The sequence below is a fragment of the Larimichthys crocea genome, chromosome XIII (assembly GCF_000972845.2).
Source record: "Larimichthys crocea isolate SSNF chromosome XIII, L_crocea_2.0, whole genome shotgun sequence".
NCBI classification, from domain to species: domain Eukaryota; kingdom Metazoa; phylum Chordata; class Actinopteri; family Sciaenidae; genus Larimichthys; species Larimichthys crocea.
The window spans coordinates 8,761,503-8,774,012 of NC_040023.1; the positions used below are offsets into that span (position 1 = coordinate 8,761,503).

The 12,510-nt window shown below is 42.8% G+C and overlaps 1 protein-coding gene across 1 annotated transcript in view; it reads right to left on the bottom strand.

The window, feature by feature from the left end:
- Window positions 1–11,547, bottom strand: part of cacng7a (calcium channel, voltage-dependent, gamma subunit 7a) — a 33,328-nt gene extending 21,781 nt beyond the window's left edge. The window contains exon 1 of the mRNA XM_019254496.2: window positions 11,208–11,547. The gene's annotated coding sequence lies outside the window, so the exon portion shown is untranslated. The remainder of the gene's footprint in view (window positions 1–11,207) is intronic.
- Window positions 11,548–12,510: the final 963 nt, after the last annotated feature.

The window sequence follows — 12,510 nt, forward strand, 5'->3', positions numbered from 1 at the left end:
AATGCACAAAGCTGCACTGCCCTACATAGGCAGACAGCAGTAATTACAGAAGCAGAGACTTTCAGGAGGAAAGGGTGTCGAGTTTTCACAGCGCCCACAAACAAAACCTGTGCTGGTTTGTTCATATATAAGCTGTTCTGTTCATATTACAATCAATATAATACATAAAGGTGTGATTAAAGAGGAGTTTAGCTCTTCACCATCAGATTACTGTCGCTTTGCTGGATGCTGTTTTGTACCGGATGACAGATCTGTAGTTTCTGCATGTGTTTGTTTGCTCTAAGCTGTAAGTCATACAACATATGATTGATTAGTTTTTGTTCTGCTGGTAAATGATGAATGGAAATTAAATATTAACACAATTTAGTCTTAAACAACAGACACGTGCAACCATTAGCTGTTCTGTTTCATAAATAATCTATTTTTAATAAACTGAAACGACTTCTTATTCTGCTGGTGAACATTTCTCTGTTTCTATGATATGCTTTTATTTTCTCGATTTAAAATATTATTTCTTGAGAATTGAATTGCCATTGATTTCAATGGTCAACGTCGGTTTCTCGCAGAGGTCTTCAATCCATCATGAATCCATTTCGGTTCCATCATCCGGCTTCATCTTTTGTAAAGTGTAACTGGAAGAATATGGTGCGCTTCGGCTGGATCGACACAATATCTGCGTCTGCAAACACCTTAAAAATAATCTCCTGTTGTGGCTTTAAAGCGGAAGCCTGAAGAAAATGTGGGTTTGGAGGACAAGAACCGTTGTAATGGGTCAGTGCACTAAATATTATAGCGAGCTCTAGTACACACACACACACACGAAACCGAACTAGGCCTGTGTTTGCTGAGATAGCTGACAACAAATGGGCTGGGATGAGGTTCTCTTTGTAGTTTTAAGACTCGAGAATATAACCACAATTCCCAGTTCGCACCAGCCGCTAACTAACTGTGTGTGTGTGTGTGTGTGTGTGTGTGCTGGGAGAATCCAGGAGCAGAGGCGATGTAATGAATTACAGATGAACGGAGCACCGGTGCTTAGGAACAAACAGCCAGAGGTAATGATGTGGGGAAGAGGCAGCGAGGGAAGAGAGAGTAGAGGAGAAGAGAAGGTTGAATGTTTGTGTTGGGAGGATTTACGAGACGGGAGAAGGAGAGAAAAGGAGAATGTGGAGAAGAGAGGACGGAGTAAAATGGAAGAATTAGGCTGAAAGGGGGTGAGAAGAGAAAGGTGGTGGCGGGAGGAAGGAGTTTAGGAAAGCAAGACATGGGGAGAAGCAGGAAAAGTGGAATGGATGGAGTGAGGGTGGGTACGGAGGTGTATGACAATAGGAAGCAGTTAGAAAGGAAGGAAAGGATACAGGAAGAAGACTGAGGGGTAGAATAAAGGAAGTAATTTAAAAAGCCAGACAAGAGTTGTAGAGCTCAAGAACATTATATAGAACATTATAAAACATATATGAAGGAATTCTTAGACGTTAGTTATCATTAAATGTATGTTGAGACTTATTCTGAATTGGTGGGACAAGGTTATTAAAAAAAAAAACACAACTCTGGATCTGGAATATATTTCATATTGCTTCATTAGCTTTGACTCGGTGTCGTAGTGGATGCTGCTCGTTTGTTAATGTCAGCAGATTTCTGAGATAACGTTAGCGAGTGTTACAAAGTGTTTACACTGCAGGGAAGCAGAGAGAGAGAGAAGGCAGGCGAGAGTGCACGTATACGCAACCTTTAGAGTCTTTTATTTTGAAATCAGGTTATTATTGGCAAGTTAGGTTCCTGTTTTGCCCCCTCTGTAATGACTTATATCTATATAGGTGGAGGTGGAGCGGCTGTTGGCTTGGTGCACAGCCAACAACCTTCTTCTCAATACTGCAAAAACAAAAGAACTCATAATAGACTACAGGAGGAAGAAGACTGTGGTCCCACCGCTGCTCATCAACGGGGACAGTGTGGAGAGGGTGGCAGACTTCTGCTACCTGGGAGTCCACATACAGGACAGTCTTTCCTGGAGCGTGAACACCTCGGAGCTACTAAAAAAGGCCCAGCAGAGACTGTACTTCCTGCTGGTGTCCTTCTACCGTGCCTCCATTGAAAGCATACTCACCTACTGCGTATGCATTTGGTACACCAGCAGTACAGTGGCTCAGAGAAAAACGCTCCAGAGGGTCATCAACAACGCCCAAAGGACTGTCGGCTGCCCTCTCCCAGCACTGGAAGACCTACACAGATCCCGTTGTCTTAAGAAAGCCCACAACATCATAAGGGACACTTCACACCCTGGTCACCCCCTGTTTGTAATGCTGCCTTCAGGCAGACGATACAGAGCCATTGGTGCTAGAACAAATAGATTCAAACACAGTTTGTATCCAAATGCAATTGCCACTGTGAATGCTGCCAAAAAATGATCTGCACAATGTTTTAATGTTTTACGTTATGGGTGCTTTTAGCATATTTAGTATTTATTTTGATTTTAGCATATGTTTAATTTGATTTATTTTAGTACATTTTAATGTCTCAGGTATCTTTATTCTTATTTATTCTAGTTATTTTAACACTCACTAGTCACTTTAATGCTAGGATTTTATTGCACTGACTAGAAGCACTTTCAATCTCGTTGTACCTGTGACAGTGACAATAAAGATCTATTCTATTCTTTTCTAGGTTATTATTGGCAAGTTAGATTCCTGTTATGCCCCCTCTGAAATGACTTATATACTCATATATACTTATATATTATATTATATACTTATATATACTTATATTCTGTGATTTATATTTGATGTAAGTTTGTTTATTATTGTATTTTCTTTTGAATTTGATTCATGAATCTCTTTGTAATATTGTTTAAATGTTATTGTTGATGAGGTTGTTTGGGGAGCTGTTCACCTCGGTGGTGCTGAAATCCTCACCATGCTCAGCAGCCCTGACTCTCCTCTCTCCTCTCTCTGTCTCTAATAACTTTTCTCTCAGACACGCCCTCCTCCTTATGTTGTTAATGTTATGCATATTCATTTTTATTGTATTTAAAACTGGAAACGTGAAGTGGCGATCATCATTCTAGACTCTCATCAAGTTACCTCTTAATGTTCTCTTGACCCGGTTTACCTCCACCTGACAGGGACGCCCTGTTACTGACTGTGACGCTGTTCAAACACCACAGACCTCTCATGAAGGAGGTTTTAAGTGTATAGTTAGGTCGGCAAAGCTGCTGTGCCACGTATTTATAGAAGTAAACATTTGCTATTTACACACTCGTCCTGGAGATGACAGTGCTTATTTTTCTTTTTGCTCAAGGGCATTTGAGCAGGGAAAATGCTCCCTGTCACTGATTTCCTTGGATTTATATTTATCCGTGCTGCTGCCTGTCATCATGCTGTAAATCAAAATCTGTCTTTCCTGTTTAAAGACCATAATGGTACATTTGAATGGCTATAGCATTGTTAGCCAATCAGATCTGCCCCTTCAGCTTAGTCTCCAGAAAAGTAAAAATGGACACTGCCGTGGGATAAACATAATCCACTTCCTCGCTTCTTCATTACAAAGCAACAGGCTCGACACAATAGACCTCAGCATAATTTTTATTTTGATTTATTAATAAGTCTGTTTTAATTCTCAATTCAAGTCCAATTTAATGAATGAGCAGGCGTTGCTAATTAAGGCATTAAAGCAGTGCTGTCAGTGTAGGAGTGATAATGATTTCCCTTAATCAGGAGCTTTGAACATGTGAATTAATTTACAGAAATAGGATATTTGCTTAACAAAGAGCCCATTGTGTAGCACAGTCTAAGAGATGCTTTTAAAAATAAATCTATTATCAACAAGCCTTTTTGTTGGTGATGATTGTGATGAGTTTGTGTTGGTTGGCGTCAGGATGAAAGCATGATTGTAAATCTGAGTTACAGGAACGAGGTGGACTGAATTAAACTGGTAAGCAGATACAAAATAAATAAGGATTAAAATAAGATATAAAAAATTTGGACACATTTAAAGATGAGTGAATGAGTTTTAATAAAAACTTCCAAACTTTAAAAACGCCCCTAAAACATATTTTCTTCATTAACTTCTTACAATGAGTTATGTGATCTAATAAATCCAATAAAATGAAACCAGAAGTTTCTAAGTTTTAACTGGCTTCATTTTTCATTTCAGTGACAAGTTCTGCTGCAAAGGTTTCAAATGTAAGAAAATGATCCGTACAGTAGTAAAAAAGTTTTTCTATCACGACTTTCACGTGACGTAATTTACGACTATAAATGTTCCAAATCGGAGCTGTAGCTACAAACATAGAGGAATTCTGTGCAGCTTTAATGACATGAAGAGGAGTTTATATGTGAATATATGATTTTTAGACTAAATATGTTAGCAGTTAGTTAATTAAAGGGAGTTTGACACTCAATAGCATAATTATTTAGATGGTCGTGCAGCTTCATAACAAGATTTAGGCAATACTTTGGGCAGGTCAGAGTTGTTGGTGGCTCTTTGGTGAGCTCAGTGGAATTATTAATACATCAGTATTTCTAAAATATTTGCTGCAGCCTGCAGCCAAATTCAAGCAAAACAATGATTTTTCTACATTTTACAGAGAAAGCCTGAGTTTTGTTTTCCCTAAAACAAAAGCCCTGACACCGATATGAGTCCGTTTTTTAAGTGCATCTCCTGTGACCTCCAGGAAACTTCGAGCTATAACAAGCACCCCGAGAGATCTGAGATCTTGGCTCCCAAAATTAAGAAAAAGGGAATCAGATGAAACAGAGATGAAAGACTCTGCAGCAACGACGGGTCAATATGGAGCGGGGCAGAGCAACTGCTGAGCATCACGAAACTACACGTCCCATGGTGCCGGGCGGGGCTCCACAGATGGCGTTCCCAGGTTAGCTTGCTAGCGTTGAGGGGGTGGTGGGGGGTTTGTTTTCTGTTGAGAAGGCAATATGTCCCTCTGTCAGCAGCGAGGGGCTCGTGCCAACTGGCAGGAAAAGAGATGGACATTTAAAGATGGGAAGAAGGAAGGACGGAAGACGAGATGAAGAGAGGAGAGGAGTCATGGAAGGACAGAGGGAGGAAATGAAGAAGGAAACAGAAGAAGGAAGGAAGGAAGGGGCAGATACGTCTGTGGGATTAAATAACCTCAGATTAATAAAGAAGGAAGGGGTGTGAGGGTGAGCTAGAAGAACTGGTCAAAGGGATTATGGAAAGTAAGAATAGGGTGGACTGAGCTGAATGCTGAATGCAGTTCAGTTAATCAGGGAGGAAGAAAGGAAGACACAGGGGAGAAAAAGGACAAGGAGGGAAAGACTGACGGAGGAGGCGAGGACTGTTCAGGAAAAGACGTTTACTTCTAAAATACCGAAAAACAGCTTGAAATTCTCCAGATGAGAATGAAGCTGAAACGTGTTCACGTCTCCGAGAGCTGCAGAAGACTCTCATTTCTCAAAGCGGTACTTAAGACGATGAAAGCTTTGGGAAACAAACCCCTCGTCCTGTAGTCTGTAGACCCACTGCTGGACCGATAAAGATAATTACCTTATGCGGCGGGTAAGAAAACACACACACACACACACACACACACACACACACTGGCGAAAACGAGAGAAGGCCTGCAATAGACTGTCTGTTAATGTGCTGCTGAGGAGAGGTAGATAAAATAGAGGCAGAGATGAGCGGGGGATATGGTGGGAGAGTAACAGAGGAGAGGAGAAGAAGCTTACAGGGAAAGACCTTGGCCCGAAAACGGAGGAAAGTCCTTGGACCACACACACACACACACACACACACACACACACACACACACCAAGGCTGGCAGGCAGGCAGTGTTAAGTGTGACACATCCTACATGTGCTGTGCATACTGTGCAGAGCTGTATTCACAAAACCTTCCACCGCCCAGTCACACAAACACAAACACACACACGTCTTCATTCACCTTCACTCAGTCGGTCACATTTAGCTTCGGCCAGAGGGGGAAACAACCTTAACTGAGCATGAAACACTGCAAATATATCCCTGCTGCTGGGTGGAAAAGCAGCATGTCCAAAATGTCTGGCTTGTTTTCCACTTGACTGAACTGATTTTTTTATTTTTTTATTTAGTTTATGTTGCAATCCTCAGCTTGAGATAGAGAGATGAACCTGAGCCGGGTTGGATTACTTCTTACAAATGGTCTCTACTCTGAAATCTGACAAGGTCCATTTACAGAATATGACAGAAAAATATGGAATATAATACGCATCGCTTTGTTTTCATTAGTGTGTAATCACCTGAAAATCTAAAAAAAAGCTGTGGGTCTTCCCTCCTCCATGGGTAGCCCTCTCTGTAGCCACTGTAGTTTCTCTTTTGTGCAAGGAGGAGGAGGTGACGTGAGGTGGTTTCAATCCACTAAATCCTACGCTGAACCCTAAAGGGGGAAAACTTTGATGTTTTCAACCAAATGAAAACGTCAAAAATGAACAAGTGTTGAGAATTTTGCTGCATCCACAGCTCCACGCTTATTTGCGTCATCTGGCCGTCATCACCCACTGTTTCATTTCGATGAAAAGACTTTCAGCCTTTCATCGCCTGCCCAGCGCTGCAAACCCCATTCACACCTTTACCATTCACATCCGTACAATTGTTGCAATTTTCCTGAAACCAACAATCAAAGCACATCCTCTTCTTCATGCGGCGCTCGACCAGGCGTGCTGAGGAGAGAAAGTTTCATCCTTTTTCACAAGCTCTCTCTCTTTTTTTTTTTCCTCATTCGGGGGAACTTTCATCACTTTCTGAATAACGTGTGTGCAACACTTCGAATGCCTTTGAGGAAAGGCTGTTTGAAAGTGTGCTCGCATCCTATCCTAATTTGTAGGATTAATTGTGCTGAGACAACAAGATGCAAAACCCACAGCTCTTGGGGAAAGATAGGAAAGCTGGTGTGATGCAGGAGGCGGTGACGACTCTGCCTCCGAGTGTGAGCAAAAAAAACACTCGTGCCTTAAGATGTAGTTGGATGATTTATACTTCTTTGTCTCAAGCATACTGAACCTCGAATTCCAGCAAGTCCTTCAACCCTAGCAGAAAAACCGCTCATCATTTGTCAATGTCTTTCAAAACCATTACAAGTGAGTGTCAAAGAAAACATACCAAACCTTACACGTCTTTTCTGATCTGCCATCTTTGTGCCGCTAAAACCACTCGGTGAAGGTTGGGACAGGATTTTGATCGTTGTTATAAGAAATCAGCGCTGACAGTTGGGAAATGGGATGCAAATAGAAATCTCTAATGTCTGAGTCAGACACTCTGTATGCACAAATCATTCTCCCCAACCTATGACACCATATATGCTCAAGGGCTTATGCAGCATTAAAACTATGAAGCTACTTCCACCATTACTTCACAGAACTACAGGCATTATGTAAAAAGCTCGAAGAAAATACCAATCTCGTTGTTTTCCTGATGAGTAATTTAAGGTTCTTGGAAGTAAAGCAGGCAGAGCAAAAAGCTTTCAGCATCATCTCCTTGGACAAACTCAATCAATCGACCATTTCTGCATTGCTGTGTGGCTCCAAGGACTTTCTGTAGTCTGTACGAGTCTCTTCTCGTTGCCTTCTCCTCGATACTTGAGGGATGTTAAGTAGCAGAGAGAGAATCCTCCATGGAATACTTTTCCATCTTCCAACAAAGACTGAACATGACGTGCGGTCGTGGCGTGCGGTCGTGGCATCGCCTGCGGTTGGCTTGTCAATACTGCAGTAATTTATAATTGCGGTTTTTGCTACAGCCCAACATTAAAACCCATGTTATCCTTCACATGATAGTGTCTTTATTAACAGTAAAGCTTGTTGGTGATACCTGACACACAAAGAATATGGGATCTACAATTAACCCGTTTTTTTCAGTACCAACTTTGGATTTTAGTGGTGTTCAAACTTGGGCCAGGTTTAAACAAGTCAGACTTACTAGCCTGTAGGGATGGGAATCGAGAACCGGTTCTGTGTATTTCAGATCCATGGAATGGTTTGGCAGTTTATCTAACGGTTCTCTTATTGATTCCAGAAAGCACGAATCACGTCACGTAACTTCCGCAAGAAGTTACGTGACGTGCAATCAGTAGTAAACAATGGCACCCACTCGGTTCAAACGCTCCAAAGTTTGGCTGCGTTTTACCAAAACAGACGGCAACAGGGCGACTTGCAATCATTGCAAAGTGGAGATAACAGCGTCGGGAGGGAACACGACGAACATGCAGAAACATTTGCGCACACAACATGCAATATTTTTAAATGAATGTCGTGTTTTTGTCACGCTTCGGACTGGAGATGAATCTCAACCTAGCAGCAGCCAGGCTATGAGCACCTCTGTGGTTACTACGGAAGGTAAATAACACACTGCCAACCATGTTAGCGCCATGTGCTTCTTTCTGCATTACATTTAGAAGATGACCTTTTTTCCCAAATGAGAATCGATAAGAGAATCGATAAAGAATCGAATCGTTAAGCAGAATCGATAATGGAATCGGAATCGTACAAATCTTATCAATTCCCATCCCTACTAGCCTGTCATTGATTTAGTCTTAATGAGGTGTGCTTTAGACCTCCTTGACCTTGATGCGACTGAGATTAAAAACTGAGGAAAACACTGGATAAAATCGACCCAATCTTAACTCTTTAATTCTCGGGTTTCATCAGCCTTAGAGTGTTTTTTTTCACATCCAAATCCAAATGAAGTTACTGTAAAAAATGAAATCTGGAGTCACACAGCATCTCTCTGTCGGACAAATGTATCGCAAGTACCTTGAGTAACCCCGGTGGGGAATGAAGCACCGACCCTGCCGTCGTTGGTGAGTCATACCATCAATCAACTGTTTAAACAACTGAAGTTAGCGTGTGATTCATTTCCCTTCACCTCAGAGAGCTGCACGCCATCTGACGACGATGATACCTCACATCTTATACCGCCAGAGTACAGAACTGTAAACATCTGTGACCTCTACAAGTATATTATACCAGACCTTCTGCCCACTGTACAAGGATTTCGAGCTTGCATAAATTCGTCAATGCCCCCACTCAGATTCTCAAGAGGAGCTGTCTTTTCATTATGGGGGACTGGCAATGATCCCTGATTATTATATTTATGGCTGCAACTTTTCTTTTTGAACGCTCAACAGTTAAAGGTAAGCAAGTATTCCTTTGTGTGTGTGTGTGTGTGTGTGTGTATTCATCTTTGTTGTTAAGGTCAAGGGCCAAAGCATTTCCAATGGATCACCTCTCAACAGTGTAGGCAGAACGGTAACATACTCGTCTGTGGTTGGTTGTGACTGCTTTAGCAGCTCACTCCAAACAAACTACTGTAATGATGAGTCAAATATTGAAAGCAAGCGCTTCTTTCAAGGTTTTCCTCTCAGACAGCCGAGTTTCAAACTCGGGGTTACCTTTCTCAGTGCATTAGTTGCACTTATAACAAATCCCGGAAGAGTCTAGAAATGTTTTTAATGCAGTCAGCCGGAAAGTCAAAAGAAAAATCATTCAAATCGTCGTGCAGCAGATCGAGGCAACTCCCTGAAGACCAACTCTGCCCATCATAGAAACAAAGCTCATCACTAGATAACTACTCATTCAGTGTGTGCACACTAACAATGGAGAGTCACTTCTGACATGAACGCAGCTTTAAAACCGCTCATGCAAAAGCTCTCGCTCACTAAAGGTGACGTGGCACCATTGTGATGTACAGTAAATCTGTAGCTAGGTTTCCAACGACTTGGTTCTATGCACGTTTTTTTTTAAAAACACACGGTCGATAACGCTAAAAGGTTTTTTGGCTGTTTGGCTGAGATGAAAAAGTTGGTGTATCGATAAAAAGGAAAGAATTAGTGAATAAATCATGACGCACGTGACTTAAAGGTGAAAAATGTTGGCGGAATTTTTTTTCCCACCATTGGAGGTTTGACGAGTTCTCTTTTAGTTATTTCTTCTCATTGCGCCGTCTTCCTCTACAGATGTGTAACGGCACTTTGCTGGAGCATTAGCACCACCTACTGCTCATCTCAATGCACCAGCTCCTAATGTTCGCAACAGCAGTGGATGGAAACGCTGATGAACTCACATTTTCTTCTTAAACTTTGGGTGGAAACCTGGTTTACGAACGTGTTACAAACACGTCGTTGTAATGTCTAAAAACTGAATGAAACTATGACGATCCACAACCACAATACTTAACATTGTCCCATCATCACACGTCGTGCTGTGTTTTCCTTTCAGCAGACTCGTCTCTGCAGATTTACAGCGTTTCACTTTAATTACCAGAATGCACCCTGGAAACAGCTGGAAATTAAAAATCATCCTGGTTCCTTCTTGATAACACACACACACACACACACACACACACACACACACACATTATGCATATAGGCCTACTTGTATATGTATGTATGAGAGAGAGAGAGAGAGAGAGAGAGAGAGAGCGAGAGAGATGGACCCAATAAGAAGTGCTGCAGTCTGCTGGAACAGCATCACAGGATGGGTTCCCCAAGAAGGAGCCAAGAGTTTTTTCAGTGCACACACACACACACACACACACACACACACACACAAATGTGCACACATGTTTGCCTCCCTCCTGGTCTCTCCTCCCTTCTCTTCTCCTCTTTCTCTCTCACACACACACACTGTAGTGGCACAATCACATCATCCACACACACACACACACACACACACACACACACACACACACTTCACTGGGAGCTGTACATTGTTACAGCGCGCTCCTTCCAAATGCGCCACAGTGATCCCTGTACGGTACATTCCTCCGCTAACAGGCCGTGCGGACGCACCGATCAGCCGCTGTCAACACATCTCCTCTCTCCTCCAACCGAGCTGAGACCTGAAGCTCCTCTCTTATACAACATCCCTTACTGCTGCTGCTGCTGCTGCCGCTGCTGTGTTCTCTGTTTCTGTCTTAAAGACAGGCTCACATCGCATGTCAACACACAGCCACATGCGGTGAGCATCGTTTATTTGTCATCCCTGCAGCCGAAACTGAAGTCCTGACCGTGCGCAGCCAAAAGAAGCGGAGCTCGCCTCAACAAGCCCAAAGAGTGGCGAGTGGCTTCAGAAAGAGATGAGAGAGAGAGAGGGAGGGAGGGAGGGAAGGCTTGGAGGTGAGGTGGAAGGATGAGGGATACACGGGTGGAATGAAGGCGCAGTTAAAAATGTAAAAGGCAGCAGAAGCTTTACTCACCCTGCAGAGCGGAGAGCTGCTCGGACGGTGCAGCCGACGAGAGATCCGTGCGCACTGGGAAGCCTGACCACCAAAATTGCAGTTCTCCCCTTATCTCTCTCTCTCTCTCTCTCCTGCTCTCGCCGCACACTCTTGCTCTTTTTCGTGTTTCCCCCCCGAATCTCCCCTCTTCTCATCGCTTTTCTCCCCCTCTTTCACTCACTCACTCCTCTTCACTCCTCCTCCTTCTCCTCCTTTCTCCTTCTTTACTTCACTCTGCTCTTCCAGCACTGCGGAGAATCGGTTGAATGGGCTTCACTGTAGTTTGGGTACAGGGAGGTGGGACTGGTGTGTGTGTGTATGTGTGAGGGAGGGGAGAGGAGGAGGAGGAGGAGGAGGGGGTTACAGTGATGTAGGCTAGAGGGAGAAGAAGACACGCGCACGCACCGCACATGCGCGCGCACAAAGGCAGCATGGCATAAGAGCGCGCTGGCTGAGAATTGAGGACACTTCATGCAACGCTGACAGCATGACCGATTCAAACATACAGCAACAATTAGCACCGTGCAACTCATTAATGAGCCAAACATCCAAACATGGATCCGTGTGAAATGTTCCCTGCGTGATCACTGATGGAAATGATTGACAGCAGTGAACCGACCTCCAGCAGGGGAGACGAGCTCAGATGGTTTAATCTGACAGCTGTTGTTTCTGTATGGAGCCACTAAAATGAAAACTTGACTAGTCCATTTGTGTGAGTCAAAACATTTGATTTAACTGTAATGAATGTGTGTATATTGATATAATTGTTACCTAATTAGCAATGCGACATATAAAGATGTAACAGCAGGCTGTAGTGCACAGTGGTGTCATGTAATGTGTGGGATTAACATGAAGTAATACTTGTTAATTCTATGGACTTTGCATGGACGTCGGCTAACACGGTTAATCACGGCTGTGCAGCACAATAACATGATTAATTGAAAGGTAAAGCAGTGAGCTAATTAGAATCGTGTAACTAATTAATGAAGAGGGGAAAAAAAGTCTTAAAATGTCTCTGTAGTTTAACTTATGAGAGGAGAAAATAATTAACTTGAAGAATCTGCTGCTGTTGGAGTTTTGTTCATATGCCGTTAAATGGTATGAGGCTGAATTCAGAAAACCAATACGAATGATTTTTTGCTTTTCCTGCAGTCGTATTGGCAAGACGGCGTGCCAAGAAAGTTTGTGTCTGCATTAGGTTGGGGTGGGTGGTTGCATGGATGGATGGGTCAAGCAAACACAGGACTTTAACCAATGAGACTAAAAGTCAGTGATGGCCTAA